Genomic DNA, 19902 nt, shown 5'->3' with positions numbered 1-19902 from the left:
GAGATGTGTGTGGCCCAGGACAGGCTGTGAATTTGTCACTGCACTCTTGTGACTCAAGGGTGAGATGTGCGGGTGTTAAATGTCTTCGCTCACCAAACACTACTTTTAAACTTTCCAGTCTGCTAGGATGCAGAACCCAGATGAATCCTGGAACCATATGGACGTGCCCGGCCCGGTACAAACACAACCTGTAAATCAAGGCACTTTACATACTTTTTCTATTAATGTAGAAAAACATTCTCAGGTAGAGAAGCCCAGGCAGGCCCAAGATCTCCAGGAGCCAGCACGACCTGGCAGGCCTCGTTGGCTTGGGACCGCCCGACCAGGCAGAAGGGCTATCGTATGGGGACCTCCGTGTCCCGCTTGGTCGCTCGGGAGCACGAGGGCGGGAAGGCCAGCGTCGTCCCTGCGCCCGGGTCCCAGCCCGACCTCTGAGGTCTTTCTGGCGTTTGCTCCGTGTTTGGGGCGCACAGGCTCTGCCCTGCCCTCTCGCTGGGACATGTGCTATCACAGGACTCTGGGTCCCCACCCCGCGGTGCGCCAGGCCAGGTGCAGCTCTGCGGCAGAGCCCCTGGCAAGGCGTGGACCGCGCAGTGGAGAGGGCGGCAGCTGGACGGAGCCGGCCTCCAGGCTTCCTGCGGTGCGGTGCGGCGCGGGGGTACGCAGAGGTAAACAGAAACCGGAGCAACGCGGACCCTCAGTTCGAATCCAGCACCCAGCCCTGCCCGGACCCCGCGCAACCCAGGTCAGCCTCACGCCGCGGGCTGCAGCCTGGAGCGTGGCATTGAGCAGGCCTGAGGCGGGAGCCGGGGTCCCTGCGCCCCTCGAGGTGTGGGCAGCGTGGGCAGCGGCGCCTGCATCCCGGAGCCCGGCCTCTACCCGGCCACTTTCAGACTCCTACCTAACCTTGACCCTAACCTTGACCCCAACCCCTGGGCCTGAGCCCGACCTCCACATTAACCTCGACCCCAGCCCCTGGCACAGCCGGACCCAAGGGACCCGAACACCCGCATGCACTGTGACTCGCTGGAAGCGCTGCCGGATCCCTGCACAGAACACAGGCAGGTGCGGTCTACACTCGTGCTGGTCTCGGATTGGAGGAGTCCGCAGCTGTAGAATGTGGGCCCCGTGGCTTAGCTGGTTAAAGCGCCTGTCTAGTAAACAGGAGATCCTGGGTTCGAGTCCCAGCGGGGCCTGTGAGGTGGGCAGGTTCCTATCTGTGATCTGCCTATTTTTACTCTCCTGCAGCTCCGAGGGTCCCGCGGGCTCGGCTCCGTGGCAGGACGCGAGCTGACGAGTGGGGTGGGTCCGGCCGGGGATCGGGGGATCGGGGTCGGGGGGCCACGGCCGCAAGGAGGCCAGAGCCGCGGGCCTGACTCAGGCCGCCTTCCGCCCCTCTCGGCTTCTAACCTGTTCCTAGGTGTCATCCTAATAGGAATGAGGCGGAGCGCTCCCCCACTCCAGCCTGGAATTTAGAGCCCTTCGCGTCGTGGAGACGAGGGGGACCGAAACGCTCGCCCTGCCGAGGCCCGGGAACCCGAGGGACGTTGGGGCTCCAGCGTACCGCAGAGGCGCTGCGTCCCCAGCCTTCGCCTTTGCTGAGCGCGCAGGTCCCACCTGCGGACCCCAAGCCGGGCAGTATTGGCTCTCCACACCCTGTGTTCTCTTCACAAACCAAGGAAACTGCAGAGAAAGTGTGACGCTCCTTATTATGTTCCTCTTTTAATTCTTCATCTCCCACAATCTTCCAAGGCGCAGAAGCACAGTTGAGGTTAATACTTGCCAGGTGACCCGGGCCTCGGCCTCCTGGTGATTCTGGGGATTGGTTTCCCGCCTGCGTCCTCGGTCATCTGCTGAAAAGCGCACACTTGCTGACAGCCGGTAAACTACAGATGCAAACTACCTACATTCACAGGGAGCAGGTCAGGCTGGGAATGGAGGAGAAGGGAAGACTGGAGAGAAGACGAGCCTGTAAATGTGTGTGTCTGTCTGCCCTGCCCCTTCTCTCTTCTGTCTTTTTTTCTGAACTTGCCACCATGAAAACATTGCTCGGGATACGCAACTAAGGCAAACAGCAACTGCCCTGGAAATAAACTTGATTCTCATCGTACTCACAGGGCCACGACTGAGGTGCTTCCTAAACCTTAGGTTGTACTTGTAGATTGCTGCGGAGAAAGGCAATTTGGTCTACAATGCAGTTCTCCTTAGACTACGACTGCAAGAAAACAAAACAAAGCAACCAACACAAGGATGAAGAATGAAAACAGACGCTTACAGAGAATGCAGAAAATACGCTTCACAGTTTTTAATACGACTCAAAAAATGATTAGTAGCTAGTGGTGGGGGTGTAGCTCAGTGGTAGAGCGCATGCTTTGCATGCATGAGGCCCTGGGTTCGATGCCCAGCACCTCCAGAGCGGTCATGTTTTCTGTTCCCAGGATAGTTACGCAAAATAATGCAGAGATGGCTATCCTACTTTTCTTCCTTTAGTTACCTAACCTCTTCTCATAGAAAATAGGTTTGATTGATGCAATACCAGGAGACAGAAGAGAACAAAGTTAAAACCCTGCGCTGCGCCAACAGTAAGAATGCCACTGGGCAGCCACCATGTCCCCTTACCCCAGGGGACCAAAGCTGGGGCATGAAACTGTTCAGCGCTCATTTCTTTCCTGGTGTCTTCATCTCCTGAAGGCTATGAGATGGATGTGGCTTCCTTTCACAGAAGACTGGGGAGCTGCTTTTCCTCTCTTAGGGCACCTCTTTGGGAGCTGCCACAGAAAAGGTCTGCAGCGACGAGAGGACGCTGGGCAGGACAGGCCGAGAGGGGCTGGAGGCCAGGACGGGACCCGAGTGGAGGCTCTCGGCCTGGCGCCTGGCCGGTTGCTACTACGTGCAAAGCAGCGAGCAATCCCACCCCCGTCTGGGGAGAAGAAAGCCCACCGGGTCCGACCCTAACTTTTAACCTAGGGAACTGAGAACGAACGAGATGAATGTGGTTTTTAAAAGGCAGTCGATTGGGGTTAGCGAGGCACAGCGCCGCGGATAACCGAACCCTGCGGCGGCAGCTGGGAGAAAGATCCGGGACGGCGTTTCCGCAGCGGCCCTCACTGCCCAGCAGGCCGGAGGCCCCCGCGCCGCCTCCTCCGCGCCTCATCTGGAAACAGGACGGAGCCTCGGATTGCCTGAAGCAGCGCGACCGCCGGGATCGGGTCCCAGAACACCGGGGTGGGAGCACGCCGGACCCCCCGGAGCTCCCGGCCGCCCCCGTCACAGCCTGCCCTCCGGGCCCGCGGCCTCCGCTCTGCACCGAGGGACTGTCAGTGCTCGTGGCCGCAGGCGAGGCCGGAGGTCCGGGCTGCGGTCGAGGCTCCCGCGCCGGGTGCAGGGCCCGCGGCTGACGTCGAACCTGCTTCTAACGCCGCGCGCACCCGCAGGCCACCCATCACCTAAGCCGAGTCCTGCCCGTCCTAATAAAACCCTGCGCCTCACCCCGCAGTGCGACCAGCCGGCGCCTCCTCGCACGCAGGGCGCGGGGTGGGAGGGAAGTTGCGATCGCCTTGGTGAGGGCTGCGGGAGGCTCTGGGATAGAAGCGGCCAGCGTCGGACCCGGTCAACGTGCCAGCGACCTTTCTTTAGTCCACACAGTGAGTGCAACTGAAAAAGGGCTCGTATCTTAAGGCTGGTTTTCACAGCCGCTCCCCGCGGCAGGGGGTGTAGCTCAGTGGTAGAGCGCGTGCTTCGCATGTACGAGGTCCCGGGTTCAAACCCCGGCTCCTCCACCTCGCTTTTTTCCTCTTTGGGCTCTTTTTCACGCAGCTCCCACTCCTGTTCTGTCACGCCCCAGTGAAGGAGAGGCGGCCGCAGGGTTCTGTTTCGTAGGTGGGGTTCTGCCATGGTCCTGGTAACGCACAGGATGAGAGGGACAAAGCCCAGCGGCCTCCCGCGGGAACGCATCCCTCTGGCGGTGCGGAGCCGGGCACCCCGCCAACGCTGGCCAGGACCCAGCTGGGGGCCGCAGAGCGCGCCCCAAACCGTGCTCACAGTACGGCCCCACCTGCGCGCGGACGGCGCCTGGGCTCAGGGGCCTGGGCCGCAGTTAGTTCTGTTCCACACCAGCCGGCGTTCGCTGAGTGCCCACCCAATCTGTAACCGCAGACCCCGCCGGCGCCCTACGGGGGTCCCTGACCCCACGCAACCGGGCGAGTCCGACCTCGAGGAATGAGCACCCAGCACCGAGCCCCGGCGCGGGTGGCCTCGGATCTTCGCCCCATACGCGCGCTCGCGGGTCCTTCTAGGTTCGTCCTCCGATGTTCAGCCGGTCGGTGCCTCGGTATCCCCGTCGTGGAGGTCCCGAAAGCAGGCGTGGCCAGAGGTCCCGGCGTGGGTGAGGACTCAGGAACCAAATCGTTGAGTTTCCGGGAAACAAGCTCCCGTCACCGCGACGCTGCGTTTCCGAGAAGTGGCGCGTTGGGCGCACCCACCCTGACGGGGTCCAGCTTCCTTCTGAGGCCGCTGCAAGCTGTTCGACATGAATCGGGGTTTTGGAAACGACGTCAAATTCCCTCGCCACGAAAAATCTGCGGGGACCCACGCCGGGAGGGCTGACCCGGACCAGAGGTGCCGGTCGAGCGGCGGTGGCTGTTCCTGTTGTAGGGCAGAGGACGAACTCGCTTTCTTCTTCTCGGCTCCCGAATGGGCAAAGAGGGCGCGCTCACGCCCGCGCTCGGCTGGGGCTCCCGCCGTGCTGCCCCCCACAGATATCTGTGCGTGGTCGTGGATTCCCGCGATCACACACGGGCCGCGCCCCCGGGACTGCTGGTGTCTCTCGGAACGAAGCCAGAGGCGCTAACAAGTCCAGGAGGCGGAGCAGGGAAAACTCGGATGCGGGCGCACACAGCCAAGCCGGCCCGAGGGGAGCCCAGCCCGCGTCCGCGGCGGCGCGCCCGGCCGCCCGCTCTCGGAGCCGCGCGCAAGGCGCAGAAGCGCGCGCCAGTCACCAAGGGGCGCGCGGTGCCGGGCGAGGGGAGCCTGGCGTCGGCCGCCGGCCACCTGGGGAGCCCCCGCCCGCTCCGCTGCCCTGCCGAGCTGAACTCGGGGCGCCTGCGAGCTCCGAGAGGGAAAGCCGGGGCCGCGCGCTCCAGGCGCTGCGAGGGGCTGGCCTCCGCGGGCGGAGGGCAAGGCGGGGACAGAGGTCGCGGCGGGCCTCTGGGGGTGCTTCCGAGGCTGTCCCCCAGCTCGTCCTTCCTGCTTCTTCAAAATAACTCGAAGGCCGCAGAGCAGCTTTCCGGGCAGCCAGAGGTCACCCGTCCACGGGTGGGCACCGCTGCGGAGTTTAGGGAAAGCTCGCGTCTGCGAAACAAAAACGTCAGCCTTCAGTTATACCTAAGGAAGCTGAAATTAGGCTCTGGACCGCTGGAGGTGCTGGGGATCGAACCCAGGGCCTCGTGCATGCTAAGCACGCGCTCTACCACTGAGCTACACCCCCTGCGCTGGGTGGGGCCCGGTGTAAAAACGAAGCTCTACGTCCCAGCAGGGCAAAATTCACGTTTAACCCTGAAGCCAGATCCTGGACACTGCTCGGAAGGGAAACCCGCCGGGGTCATGAAGCCGGGGTCTTCCCGCAGAGGAGTCCCCGCGAGGACGTGGGGTCACCTGCCCTGCGCAGTGCAGGCCCGAGGCGCCCCGGACGGCCTCCCTGGCCACTGGCCCTCCGAAGCATGCCTTGCCCGGGTAGTGGCGGGGACTCCGGGGTCCCGCGGGCGCCGAGAAGGGTGCAGATCCGCGTGGAACACAGAACCGGGCGTCCAAGTACAAAACCCAATAAAAATGGACTACGTGCTTAACCCTAAGCTCGAAACTGTGGAATTTGTAGAGGAAAACGTAGTCAGTAGTCCAGCACTGACCCTGCACGCCCAGAGCACCGCAGCTACAGAAGCAAACCGACAGTGCCTGAGAAAAGGGACTTGATCAGGCGGGTATCATTTGGGGTTTTCCCCCTTTGTTCTTGACACAGGGCTCTCACTACATAGCCCAGGCTGGCCTCAAACTCACGAGGATCCTCCTGCCTTGGCCTCCCAAGTGCTGGGACCGCACACTAGGCTTAGGTGTATAACTAACAAAGACTTAGATTGTGAAAAAGAAGCTATGAGGAACTGGGAATATAGGTAAGTGGTATAAGTACCTGCCTGGCAAGCACAAGGTCCTGCATTCAACTCCTGGTACCAAAAAAGTAAAAATAAATAAAACACGCAAAGACAAAAATAAATAAAATTTAAGTATGAGATAATTTAAACAAATAATCATGCTATGTTCACAGTTTGCAAGACTCAGGTTAGACCAGGAGCCACTTTCAAACTGACACACAGAATTAATGAAACTTTTATCAAAATGCCAGCAATACATTTTATAAATAGAGACAAAATTATTCCAAAATTGATAAATTGAAGGATCAGAAAAACAAAATAATCTTTAAAAATATTGCTGGGCACATATCTGCCAAAAGAAAACCCATTAATCTTTGTGTCTAATATGCACTAAAAAACAAAAAACAAAAAAAAGCATGTGAGGAGTCAGCTACCAGATTTTAAGAAGTGCCTAAGTAATTAAGAGTTTGTAGTACCGAGGGAGAGGTAGATACACAGGTTAACAGAGTGGAGCAAAAAATCCATACGAGTAGGCTTAACTTTATTTGTTTGTTTGTTTTGGCAAAGTTGTAGAAATAATTTCATGGAGCATAACAGACTTAGCAGTTGAATGGATGCAGATATAAGACGTATATAACTCTCATGCCTTATGCAGAATTAACTTAAAATGGATCAGGGATGCAAATACAAAACTATAAAACTTTTTGGAAAAATGCAGGGAAACCTCTGTACCTAGGGTAGGCAGTTTTTGGAACTGGCAGTAAACCATGGGGAATGTGGAGGAAGGCTGACTCTGTTCCCTCCTCTTTCTGGCTCCTTCTGCCTCAGTTGTCTTGGGTGGAGTGGGGGCTGCTACCAAGAAACAGAAACAAGAAGGTCTGAGACACACGTGTGCACACACACGCACACATGCACACACCACAGCCATGAAGGAAATAGATCTGGCTGCTGGCTCAGAACTCACTGGAAAGTAAAGTCTGAACAGTGAGCCAGAAAACTATAAAGACTAGAAGTACAGAGTGTTGAACCAGGGCCTCATATTAAAAATCCAGACAAATAAGGAAAGATGATATTTAAAAGAAACAGTATCACTAAAGGGAGAATGCTGAATCTCAGAAATCTGCAAGGATGTCAAGACCAGAAAGGAAAGAAGGCTGAGCAAACCCTGCAACTTTTAAGGGAGCAGGAGTCCATGACAGTAAATGACCCGCAGAAGCAGACAGCAGAGGGCTTCGCCTGGCTGGCCAGTCTCCAGGAGAGGTGGACTCAGAGGCCCCTTTGGCTCCTTGGCCACTGCTCAGGCTGGAGGAGAAACTCAGCACAGATCTGGCTGGAGAGCAGAAAAGCAAGAATATCAGGGCCCTCCCGTGTCTCAGTCCAAACAAGGTTTGCTGAGGATGGGCACTGTACTTGCAAGCAGGTGGTCACCATGAAGCTACGCAGTCTCACTCTGCACTGTCTCCAATTTCCCAAAGCTCTGAATCCTGCGTGGATTTTATAAAAGGGGATTCTAGCTAGGAGCAGAACGCTTGCTTAGTGTGCAGGAGGCTCTGAGTTTGATCCCCAGCACTGAATAAATAAATAAGTGTGAATTCATCATTGCATGCTGTGGAAAGACCTGCGATGAAAGGGCAACATTGAAAGCAAGCATCAAATACCGGCTGCGAGCCGCTCGCATCACAGTTCTGAGCAGCTGGACTTCTGAAGCCTCAGTATACTTTGGTGGTGGTAAGAGTCAAGTCTTACTGTGAGACTTTTCCGGCTTCCTCCAGAAGTCTACAAGGATGTTGCTGGGTGTGGTGGTGTATGCCTAGAATGCCAGCATTCAGGAGGCAGAGGCAGGAGGATTGCAGTAAATCTGAGGTCAGCCTGGGCTACTTGGGGAGTTCAAGACCGGCCTGAACCGCATAATGAAATCCATCTCCAAAAACAAGAAAAGGCCATTAAAGCCTCGCCTGCCAAACACACTCTGCAGGCCGCTTCCTGAGCAGCACTAGGCAGGGAGCCAGCTCTGAACAGAGATGGAGCAATGTGCTGGGCACTTCGTTATGAACTGCTAAGCAAGTCATGTAGCATTTTACTCCATCCTCAGCACAAAGCAACCTCAGCATGCTGTTAATACTGCAAATCATAAATGCCTAAGGCAGATGCTGCTCAGTGGTCTGATGGACAGGGCGCACAGGAGGGTTGTGAGCCTTCAGCAGAAGACAGACTCACGGTCAGGAGGGAAGAATGAAACCCGGAGAAGCGCAGTCTGATGACAGTATGTAGCCAACAGGAGAAACAGTGGAAAGAGGACAGAATTCATCTTTTGGGGAGGGAGTGAAGAGACCAAGAAAGCTCCTTCCATCTGCTGCTTCCCCTCCCCTTCTCCCTTCAAATCCAACTAGGTTAAGTTTTAACTTCCTAGAGGCCATAAAACAAAGGCCTGAGGTAATAGCTCCTGACATCCTGGGTCTTCCCTATCCAGAAGCCCCATCACAAATTGTGTTAATTGCATCAGATCGTATTAGATTGTACATTCTTCACAAAAATAGCTTCGTTTATATCATAGTAATACCTGTAACTGTAAATGTGTGTCTTCCCTTTCCCCTGGGTAAAAGATTGATATGTTAATCAATGCTCTCTTCTGTAAAGAATTGTAAAATCTTACCCAATTGATATGTTAACCATTGTTGCCCTCTACAAATAGAAAGGTTGTGGTGCTAAAGTAAGGTAATTATGTCAGGAAACTCAGAGATAAAGTCTGCTGACTATGCTAATCAAGATTGGGAAGTATGTCAGAACCAAGCCACACAGGAGCTAGGTGACCTAAAAATAAGCTGTGCAAAACAAGACAGTTAATCAACTCTGACCCACTGGTCGCCCCTCATGATCTGACCAATCACAAATGGACAAATCACCAACTGTTCTGCTCTAACTGCTATGATTGGCTTCTGTAACAACGCTTGCTTTGCGGTTTTCATCCTTAAAAACACCAGCCCTGCCCCAACTCAGGGTTCTCCGTTTCCACCTGTTTGGAGGACCCCGTGTACGCGGAATAATAAAAACCCCTTTGTTTTTACATGAGAGCGAGGCCCTTGGAGTCCTCCTTGCGACACCGGTCTAACAGGAGGAACACTGGAAGGCAGAGAAGAAAGATTTTATTTTGAAGGTAGTAAAAATATAACAGAACAAGACAGAACAAAGCCAATCAAGACAATGCAGTGAAATTGGTACAGAAGTTCACAGCAGGATCCTGGGATAGTAGTAATAGGAACTATGGTATATCTCCTTATCTTCACAAAAGTTGTCCAGTCAATTAGGTATAGCAAGCTGGGTGTGATGGCTCACGCCTGTAATCCCAGCACTCGGGAGGCCGAGGCAGGAGGATGGTTCGGGGTTTGAGACCAGCCTGGGCTACAAAGCGAGTTCAAGGCCAGCTTGAACTGAATACAGACTGTCTCAAAAAGACAAAAAAAAAAAAAAAAAAAAAAAAAAAAGGTATAGCAAAATCAAACAAAAAATATAACATTATAAAACCAATTGAAAAGAATATTCAATAGAGAAAAACAATCATAACAAAACAAAACAGTGAAAACCACCTTTGCCTTCAAACAGAAGATAGAAGGAAATCCCCCATATTTGCTATGGTTGCATATAGTCATCCTCCCAGGAGATGCTCAGATCTCCGTCTCCAGTTGCTAACCGGTGGCGGTGGGAGGGGGCGGGGGCAGGGGCCGTTTGATTCTCACGGGAGCTGCTGACTGGTTCTCCTCCTGGCTCATGCCAGGGGCGCTTACCAAGAGGGCGGGCAAATTGTGCAGCCGTCTAAGTTCCACCATGGCCGGATCCCGGGAGCCGCGGGTTCTCAAAAGTTAGGCTTTAGATACGTTAAGTTCAAGACACTTACAAGAGGTTCTTCACATATGAAATAGAGAACAAATTTCAAAAGAAAGATTTCAAAAAGTTTTTTCACAGTGTCTTGATTACTTTTCTTTCATCATTGGGACAAATTATCTGACACTCAAAATGAAGGACGGAAAGGTTTATTTAGGTCACTGTTTGTGGAAGTTTTAGCCCATTATCAGCTGGCTCCAAGGCAGGGTGGCATGGCACTGGGCAACACTTCAAGGTGGCAGAAGACAGCAAAAGCAGCCAGAGTGCAGGGGGCAGAACAGCCCCTGTCTGGCAAGCCTGATTCTTGGTACCAAAAAAAGGAAAAAAGAAAATCAGGGTGTTCTAGTAACTGTTTAAGAGCTTAGCAATAGCTGACAATTTTCCTTATTCCAGATTTAACAATGCTGTTAACCCAGGTTGCTCTTTCTGCACGTCTCTTGTAATTTCTGTACAGTTCTTCTTCTTAAATGTTTCTTGTGGTTCAAACAGCCTCCCCCACATAGCATCGGAGTAGAAATGCATTGCCAAGTGTCACAGCACGCAGTACAGTATATTCGAAGTTCTTAGGGTTTTAAACTAATATTCTAGGTTTTAAATTTGAAAGCAAGCTGTGCTGTGTTCCCGACACTTTCTGGAAGGCCTTAGAACGGTCTTACTTTGCTTAGCCAGTGCAGTCCATATGGTCCGGGCGGACACATGGTCAAAAGAGGCATAACTTACACCAAAATACTGGTAAGTCTTGCCGAAACCCGGGACCTTTAGATCTTCAGTCTAACGCTCTCCCAACTGAGCTATTTCGGCTACACGGAAGCGTCTTTCCAGGTACATTCTAGTGGTGGGGTCAGCACCTTTTAACCTCGGTGCTCCACACCACCCGTCACCGCCCACCCCGTCTAGCACAGGCCCAGCTGTCTGATTGTGAAGCCCAGCACGAAGGAAACTGGGGAGCAGAAGGGGACCGGCACCAGGATCTCCCTGCTTTCTGTCTACAACGCTCAGAAACCCAAGGAATCACAAAGGAAACTATCTTCCTTTTCCGCGGCTGCTCTTTCCCTCCGCCTACCCCAGCTCCCCGGCGAGCTCTGGCCCTGGCGTCTTCAGCTCGGGCAGCCGGGCTGGGGATTCAGTGCGGTTAACGCTTCCCGAACCTGCCTGTTTCTGATCCTCCCTTTCCCCTCCTGATCCTCCCATCTCTTCCTGGTCCTCCCGGGCTCCTCCTGATCCTCCTGGTCCTCCTGCTCTCCTCCTGATCCTCCTGGTCCTCCCATCTCCTCCTGGTCCTCCTGGTCCTCCCGGTCTCCTCCTGGTCCTCCCGTTCTCCTCCTGGTCCTCCTGATCCTCCTGGTCCTCCCATCTCCTCCTGGTCCTCCTGGTCCTCCCGGTCTCCTCCTGGTCCTCCCGTTCTCCTCCTGGTCCTCCTGATCCTCCTGGTCCTCCCATCTCCTCCTGGTCCTCCTGGTCCTCCCGGTCTCCTCCTGGCCTTCTTTGTGCTCTTGTTCTTTGTTGCGGAGGGGCGCAGGCCCAGGGAAATGGCTGTTAGGCTAAGCAGTGTGCACTGCGCAGCCAGCCACGTGGGCGCCCTCTTTCCGTGAAGTTTGAGACCAGGAGCGCTAGTGTCGCTCTCTGTCGACAGCAAACGAGGACATCAAGACGCCTGGGATCTCCACAGCGGCGTCCTCTCTCCAGAGCTCTGGGGGAAAAGAGCGGCCACCCGCAGTGACGCCAGCGGATCTGGTTACAAAGATGGAGCCATGAATACCTCTCGGACCAGCGCGCGCTGCGAGGGCCCTGTGCCACTGAGTGCCGCCCCGCGTGGGGGTTAAGAGGGGCCTTGAGTGAGGAGCGTGGTCCCGCCGTCCCAGGATGTGGGGTTTGGGTGCGTAGTGGAGGGGGCGCCCCTTCCTGTCCCCAGCCAGGCCCGGCCACATGCGGACGCTGGACCCTGCCGGCCTCGGGAACTGCAAGTGCGCTGTGGACACGCGCCCGGTGTTCTCTCCTCGCAGCCCCGGAGGACGTGGGCGGTGCTGCAGGGTCGGGATGCGGGAGCGCGGGAAGAAGAGGCGGTCCCCGTGCGCGCGCACCCGCACACACGCATCCGCACACACGCGCGCGCGGGCCGGCGAGTAGGGTTGGAGGGAGGCTCGGGGTGCTTGGGAGTTGCGTGCTGGTCGCTCATTGAACGACCCTAAGCGGAGCAAGGTTTGTGCGACCACTTCATGTGAATGAACAATCAAAGCACAGGGAGTGGTGGTGTAGTGGTGCAAAACTAATTTCAGCATTGAGGAGGCAGGAGCATCTCAGTGAATTTGAGGCCTCCCTTAACTACATAGCAGGACTCTAAAATAAATGAATAAATAAATAAATATCAAGAACTGAAAGACCTGAGATTGTTTTGAAAAGCATATTTGAGATTCTCTGACAAAAACTTTCCCACTGCAGCCCCCACTCACATCTCTAAAAGACCAAAACTCCAGGATTTACAGCAAACTGCACCCTCTGAACTTGAATGTCGAAAGCAGCACACAGTGGAGGTGCTGGGGATCGAACCCAGGGCCTCGTGCATGCTAAGCACGCGCTCTACCACTGAGCTACACCCCCCACGCCGGCAGCCTCTTGGCAAAGTTACCTAAGCTGCCAGTCTAGCGTCGCTGTGTTCGTGGCTGGGCTGACGCTACACGGTCTATCCGAGAAACCTGCAGGGATATTTAACGGCTTGGGAAAATACCGAGTGTTTCTTAGAGGAAAACCCAACATCCCTCAAATAAATCAATTATGAATGTTGATCCCAGTTCTAAAGTTAGAGTCGCGCCAAGTGGTGTATGTCTGTAATTCCAGCACTTGGGAGGACTGCTGCGAGTTTCAAGGCTAGAGTGGGCTACACTGTGAATCTCTGGTTCAAAGAAGAGAAAAATGACAGATAGGTAGACAGACAGATAAAGCTAGAAAATGTCATGGGTAACTACTGTAGCTATTGGAATATTGTAGTAGGCATTGTAACATGGCTATTGAAATGAATTTTGGTGCTTACATTAAATGAAAGTACATACTACTCAGCCATTAAGAAGGATATACTGGAGCCTCTTATGGGTAAATAGATGCAACTTGAGACCTTACTCATTAATGAAATAAGACACACGTGTAAACACTGTAGTTTCATTAGTGTGAGAAGTTGAAAGAAACATATGATTATGCGTACATACTATATGTAAATGTAAAATACTTGAGATAGTTATACTACTGACTCCTCTGAGTTCGCTGAAGAGAGAGATTGTGTTGGTACTGTGCGGACAACTGAATGCAAATGTGTTCTGGATGAATGATTTGGGGGTGGCAATGCATAATGTTCGTATCGTTACCCCTGATTGATGTACTTAAAAATTTTGTTGTTTTTTCCTTTTCTTTCTTTTTATCCTTGAAGTATAATGGATTTTAAAAATAAAAGCACAAATAATGTCACAAATTCTTGTGAATTTTTCAAAATTATTAAGACGTTATTGAAGAAGCTTTATGAATGGCTGAATCTTTTCTAAAATCTTATTTATTATGACTCCTCCTCCTAAAGTTATGATTTACGCTTCAATTTTCCATCTCAGGGACCGTCTGGATATTTACAAATTGATCTCATTCAGTTGTCAAATATTTGAAAAATTGCACACATCTCAATAATATTGTTAAAAATAAAGTTGCATAGTTGTCGGTTGGCTTCAAGATTTCTGCTCTAAAAGCTGGGCAGTGCGACGCCGCCAGACGCCCACGCGCGGGTCGAGTCACGCGCGGTCCGTGTCACGAGGGCTTCGGCAGCACGCAACAATTTTAAGAATGTCCCTTTATTGACGAAACTGTTAGCATTTTCCCACTAAAAGTTGCATTTCATTGCCTTTCTTAAAACAGAAAATCATAACAAATTCGTGTTTTGAAATCTCAGCCTTTTCTAATTTTCCAGCCCGCTCTTTCCAGCCTAGAACCTCACGCGCGTCCTTGAAGGTGTGGGCTCAGCCTGCCCCGGCCGCCGGGAGCGCGGGCGAGTGCACAGGCGCTGGCCGGGCTCCCGGCGCGCGCACGCGGTGGGGCGGGGGCAGGGTCCCCGCCGCGCTTCCCACACCGAGGAAGCTGGCGCCAGGCGGAGGCGCGGCCTGAGCTCGCCCTAGGCGCCGACGGCCTCAGGAACGGGTGGCCCGGGAGATGAGGGCGGGGAGCCACCTGGAGCGCGCGGAAGGGTCGGGTGGCGCGCATTGTCTCGGACTCGGCGGGGGCATGTGCCGTCACGCGCGTGCTCAAGGCTCTGGGCGGCGCGCGTGCCCGGCTGCGTCCCCGCCCGCGAACGAGCCGGGAAGCTTAGCGGCGCGGCGGGCCCAGAAGCGGACCGTAGGGAAGCGCGCGCACTAGAGGCAAAAGAGAGTTGGCTTCTTTGTGATGGTTTCCGGGAGCCCCGTTCTCACTGACCGAAAGGCCCTCGCGGCCTGTAGTAAAAAGTGGAGGTGCCGGGGATTGAACCCGGGGCCTCGTGCATGCTAAGCACGCGCTCTACCACTGAGCTACACCCCCGGACATCAGAAGTTGCACGAAAGACGCCTATGCCTGTGACGCGGCGGCCTAGGTCCCCGCCCATCGCTGCCCGAGACCCGGAGAACAGACGGCGCGGCGGCGGAGGCTGTGTGTCCGGCCCTCCGCCCCGCGCTTCTCCCGAGTGTCTCCCTGGGTCAAGCGTTTGCAAACAAGCGATGGAGCAAGGCCTCCCGGGGTCTGCATGCCCGTGTCCGCAGAGCGCGTGGGAGTGGAGGCTTCCCGCCCGCCTGAGACCTAGGGGAGCTTTGCAGGGCTCTTGATCTTTCTGGCTGACCTTGTCACGCTGGAGTTCCAGCCACGGGGCCAGCAAACCTGGGGACGCGACCTGAACGGTGTCCTAGGAGGAGGCAGCCCAGAGCGGGAAGGGCCGGGTCCTCCGCGCGCCCCGCAGTGCAACCTCCCACCAGGCGAGGGCGCTGCGGAGACAACCTGCCAACATCACCGCGGCTTCGGGTTTCGACTGAAAAGCCAAAACTGAATGAAAGGGAAATCAGAGACCAACCTCATCACGTGTATTTTTTGAATTAAAATAATGTCGCTTTATTAGTTGATTAACTCAGGTATTTGTTATAGTAATGGAAAGTTAACGGTTGTACAGGTCTGGACTGTATTGCCCTTTTAAATTCCTGCAGGAAGCTGGACGTTTTTGAACTTTTTAAAAGTAAAAACATATTATGTGGAGACATTGGCTTTTTTTCCTTCTTCCTGGATGGTGAATCATTTTATTTATTATTTTTTTGAGGGAAGGTCTCCTATGTTGCTTAGGCTGGCCTCGATTCTCCCGCCTCAGCTTCCTCCCTCTCTCTTGTCTTCTTTTCTTTCTAATGGCCTTCGTCCTGTTCTTTTGAAGTCTTGAAGTGAACACATACTTGTCAAAAGAAATGTGCGGTTTTTTTTTAGTACCAGAAATTGAACTCACGATCTTGCACATGCCAAGGAGGCACTAACACCACTGAGCTAAATCCCCAGCCCAAAAGGAAATTATTGTTCCTGATATCTTTATGTAAATAATTGCAAAAGTTGTTAATAATGTGCCAGTGTTCTGGGATATAGCTCACTGCCCACCTAAGTACAGGTTCTGGGTTCTAATCTTAGCACCGGGGGTGGAAAATGTTAAGTTTTATACTGCACTGACCTAAACAACATAAGAATGACCCAGCAACATAAGAATGATTAATCAGGGGGCTGGGGATTTAGCTCAGTGGCATAAGCACCTACCTTGTAAGCAGGCGGTCATGAGCTCGATCCCCGGTACCGGTAAAAATGGAAAAAAAAAGACAACAACAAAATGAATGATTAATCATTAGATAAAAGTCCATTATTAACATAATACAACTTATAGAACAAGACTAAATGATCTTAGTATCAAAAATTTGAAGGCTGCATATGATGAAAGTATGATATATGCATGTTTGAAAATGCCACAAAACTTATTCTTTGTAATTATATGCATTGACAAAAAATTTTTTTAAAATCTAAAGCTTAATACAAAAAATTTTAGACTGTATATACTAGTACAATCTGTAGAATGAGGTACATTAAACTTGCTGCACTGAAAAGGCAGGTATGGTAGTGAACACCTGTAATCCCAGCACTCAGGAAACTGAGGCAGGAGGATCTCCATGAGTTGAAGGTGAGTGTTGGCTACATAGTGACATAATGAGGCCATTTTGATCTACATAAAGAGGACCGTTCTTTAACAATACAAGGAAAGGAAAGACATGAAAAAATGAACACAAGCAAATAAAACAAAACAAAAGCTAGACGTGGCCATTTGTCCACAGAATGAAAAGGCAGAAGAAAGAAATCTTAATACCCCTTGGAAAAGAAATTTAGAAACTTGAAACTGAGCTGTGGATTTTAGCTGGAATGAGTTGTGCATGAGAATATAAACAATGCTTTTGAAAACAGGCTTGCATTGTGGCAGAGATAATGTAAAACTTTTGCAAGGTCTTTAGTGGATTCCCTTGGATTTTCATCCTCATGTCTGTACAATTTGCAAATAAGGTTTGACCTTCCCTGCTCAACTTTGTACTTTTTTTTTTTTTTAGACTGTTTCACTATGTAGTTCAGGCTGGCTTCTAGAATTACAAACATACATGACACCTCACACAGATTGGTTTTATGCTTTTTCTTTCTTTCTTCTTTTATTGCTTTTGTATGTGAGTAGAATAAGCTGACTACGGATGTATTCCTTATATATGATTTTGGGTTTGGATTCATATTGACAGCTTCGGTTCATGCTACCCCATGATATGACTGGTAGACCAGAATATTGCGCTGTCAGATATCCATTGCTGTGACAAAATACCTGAGAAAATCAGTTTAAAATGAGTAATGTTCCTTTTGGCTCATGTTTCAGGGGTTTTGGTCCACAGATTCTTAGCTGGTGGTAAAAACCCACAATGTAAATGAGATTGCATCCGCGTGGGGTCACCTTTAGTCATTTAGCATATTCTACTGCGCCCGCGCCCCAGGCTCGGTCGCTGAAGGCGGCTGCTCCATGTGTTTTCCGGACGGCTTATCTCAGGTCCCCCGAATCCTACAGCACAGGAGGCCTTGCGTCTCCACTGGCTGCGGCCAGCTGTCAGGACCGGGCACTCCACGGGCTCTGGAGAGCCAGACTGCACGGTTTTCCTCTGCCCTTCAGGCCTCCTGCTTGCAGGAATCTGTCCTCGCCCCTCCTGCCTCAGTAGCTGCGCTCCTTTACTGCAGCAGTAACTGCGGGGTACCTTCTCCTCGGTAGCAGCAGGGGACCGGAAGGTGCGGGAGCCCAGATACCCGCTCTCGATGCCACGCCCCGCGACCTCACTTCCGCCCGCCACGCCGCGCCGCGCCTTTCAAAGACTCCCGCGGCTGCCGGCAGCGCCCCCAGTCTGTGGGCCTCGCTCGTCACCCCACATACTGTCTGTGTGTCCTCAGAGTGACCGAGCGGCCTGTTGTGGGACAGCAGCCGGGAGAGGCCTGGGTGACGGGACCTCGCGTCGCCGGTCGGGGGTGGCCGCGCCTGGCCGGAGCGGGGCGGAGGGCTCCCGACGAGGGCCGCGCCGGGCAGCGGAGGCTGCGGCCTCAGTCTGTGTACGGGCGCGCGGGGCGTCCTTTCAAACGACGTCGCTCGGAGGCCGCCGGGGCCCAGCGTGCCTCCCGGGCGGGGCGCGCCCCTCCCGCGCGCTGTTCCTGCGGCGGCGCCCACGTGAGCGGCGGGCGGGCGGGCGCGAGGCATCAGGGCGGCTGTCGCAGCCGTGCGCCCCCGGCCGGCGCTCGCTGCGTTTCGGGCTCAGCAGGCAGCTCGGGGCGGCGTCCCTGCACGCCCCGCGCCCCTGTCTTTGGGTCCACGTGGCCCGAAATCTCCACCACTGGCCGCGTGGCCTAATGGATAAGGCGTCTGATTCCGGATCAGAAGATTGAGGGTTCGAGTCCCTTCGTGGTCGACGTTTTTCCTGCCCGCGGTGCTGGGGTTCTCGGGAAGAAGCCAGAACCGAGGTTCAGGGTGGAGGCGCGCCCCAATCCCCACCCCCACCCCGGTTTAACCCTCGCTGTGCCCGCATCACCCCAACCTCGAGCCTCGACCCATACCTAAAAAGGTGTAGCTTCTCCCCCAAAACTGCATAACAAAGAGGTAACTCTGGAAACTAAGCCAAAATATGTTGTTTTTGGAAATGAGTCTCAGTATTTAAAATAAATTTTTGTTGTTTATTGCCATGATTCAGTATTGCTTCCCTATGTAAAATATATACAAAATAAAAGTTGTTTTAATTTTTTAATGTAAAATACAATGTTTTCATCATCTCAACAGAAGTTCTTTGAACCATTAACTCCTGGTCCTCATCCCCCACTAGTCCTTCGGTTTTTGCTCCTCTCCAAACTATTTCCTGTCTGTACATCTGCCTGTTGTGGAATTTCATGTAAGTGGAATTGCATAGCCTTTCTCCTTTGGTGTTGACCCTACCTCAGTGAAATGCTTCCTAGATACGCCCTGCTGTGAGATATCAGAGTTTCATTCCTAGGCTGAGGTGTAGCTCATTGGCAAGACAGTGCTTTCTTAGCACGTGTGAATCTGGGTTGGATTCCCAGCACCACAAAGAAACATCAAATTATACCTGTCCATGCAGTCAGTAAAGCAGAGTTGTGATAATGTGAATAATTTTCGTGGCTAAAGTTGTTACCTGTTCCTGGACACGGGGAATTCTCAGAAAGAACAGTTTGTGATCTTAGTCATCACACTATTATGTACCTCGAGCTCTCCGGGAGTACAGACAAGGAGGAGAGCAGCCTCTGAATGGGCCCCAACCGCACCCAGCGCTCACCTGGGGTAGCCCAGGGATTAGGGTAAGTCCAGTGACAAGCACTTGCCTACCTCAGGCCAGTTCCTGGGTGTGGTTCCAACGGTAAAAGAAAAGGATGATCTTCTAAAGCCAAAGGCGAGCTTTCCTTGGAACCTCCGCCCCTTGTCTTCTCAGCATTTTGCTTTTTTCCTCTTCCAGTGGCAAGGAACTCCCTCTCTGCGTCTCCGTGGACAGGATCTGAGCGGTGAGCAAAAGTCACTACAACCTGAACTGTCTCCGTGGGTTCCTCCTGGCTGTTTCTTTTGTATGGGTGGAACCTGGAAGCAATCGTGTATTTGGGCTTCAGGAAACCTGGGGCTGAAATTGAAATCACAGGAATGAACTCATAAAACAGGAAGCACAGAACCTAATCTAATCCCAGGACCTAGTTTACCAAAACATATGCAAGGAGAGATAGAGAATCTGAAGAGTTCTTGTAACCATGAAAGGAATTGAGTCAATAATTTATACCTCAAACAGTAAGCACAATATCTGGATGGTGTATTGGTGATATTTTCAAATATTTAAGGAAAAAAATGCTATCAATTCCCTGCAGTCTCTTTTAGAAGACAGAAACAGAGGAAGCAGTTCTTTCTTCATTCTATGAAGCTAGAATTACCACCATGCCAGAGCTAAATGAAGACATACGACAGGAAAACTAGACCAACGTCTCCTCCAAGCAGAGATACAAAAGTCATTCATGAAATATTAGTATATTACATCCAGTAATCTATAAATGAATTATACACCACAATAAAGTGGGATTTATTCCAAATATACTTTACTCATTTGAAAAGCAATGTAATACATTTCATTAACAAGCTGACACTGATTCATGGTTAGAAAAAAAAAAAAACTTTGAGCAAACTAAGAATAGAGGGAATTTCTTCAACTTGATGCCATCTAAAAACAAAAACAAAAAACCCTAAAGCTGTGTCATACACCATGGTGAGAAACAAGAAGCTTTCCTGATAAGACGGGGACACAGC

The 19902-nt window shown here is 52.5% G+C and overlaps 7 non-coding genes across 7 annotated transcripts; 4 read left to right on the top strand and 3 right to left on the bottom strand.

Annotated features, from left to right (window-relative positions):
• Positions 1-1122: 1122 nt before the first annotated feature.
• Trnat-agu (transfer RNA threonine (anticodon AGU)) lies at positions 1123-1196 on the top strand. Its single transcript has one exon. It is a non-coding gene; the product is annotated as a tRNA-Thr (tRNA).
• Positions 1197-2341: 1145 nt separating this feature from the next.
• Positions 2342-2413, top strand: Trnaa-ugc (transfer RNA alanine (anticodon UGC)). Its single transcript has one exon. It is a non-coding gene; the product is annotated as a tRNA-Ala (tRNA).
• Positions 2414-3707: 1294 nt separating this feature from the next.
• Positions 3708-3779, top strand: Trnaa-cgc (transfer RNA alanine (anticodon CGC)). The gene has a single exon. It is a non-coding gene; the product is annotated as a tRNA-Ala (tRNA).
• Positions 3780-5413: 1634 nt separating this feature from the next.
• On the bottom strand, positions 5414-5485 carry Trnaa-agc (transfer RNA alanine (anticodon AGC)). Its single transcript has one exon. It is a non-coding gene; the product is annotated as a tRNA-Ala (tRNA).
• A 7063-nt stretch (positions 5486-12548) lies between these two features.
• On the bottom strand, positions 12549-12620 carry Trnaa-agc (transfer RNA alanine (anticodon AGC)). Its single transcript has one exon. It is a non-coding gene; the product is annotated as a tRNA-Ala (tRNA).
• Positions 12621-14495: 1875 nt separating this feature from the next.
• Trnaa-agc (transfer RNA alanine (anticodon AGC)) lies at positions 14496-14567 on the bottom strand. The gene has a single exon. It is a non-coding gene; the product is annotated as a tRNA-Ala (tRNA).
• A 3379-nt stretch (positions 14568-17946) lies between these two features.
• On the top strand, positions 17947-18019 carry Trnar-ccg (transfer RNA arginine (anticodon CCG)). Its single transcript has one exon. It is a non-coding gene; the product is annotated as a tRNA-Arg (tRNA).
• Positions 18020-19902: the final 1883 nt, after the last annotated feature.

This window comes from Cavia porcellus, unplaced genomic scaffold (genome assembly GCF_034190915.1).
Source record: "Cavia porcellus strain 051 isolate PalLab524CR breed Dunkin Hartley unplaced genomic scaffold, mCavPor4.1 scaffold_13, whole genome shotgun sequence".
Lineage (NCBI taxonomy): Eukaryota > Metazoa > Chordata > Mammalia > Rodentia > Caviidae > Cavia > Cavia porcellus.
The sequence above is the reverse complement of the archived record's forward strand: the minus strand, read 5'-3'. Positions and strand labels throughout refer to the sequence as shown.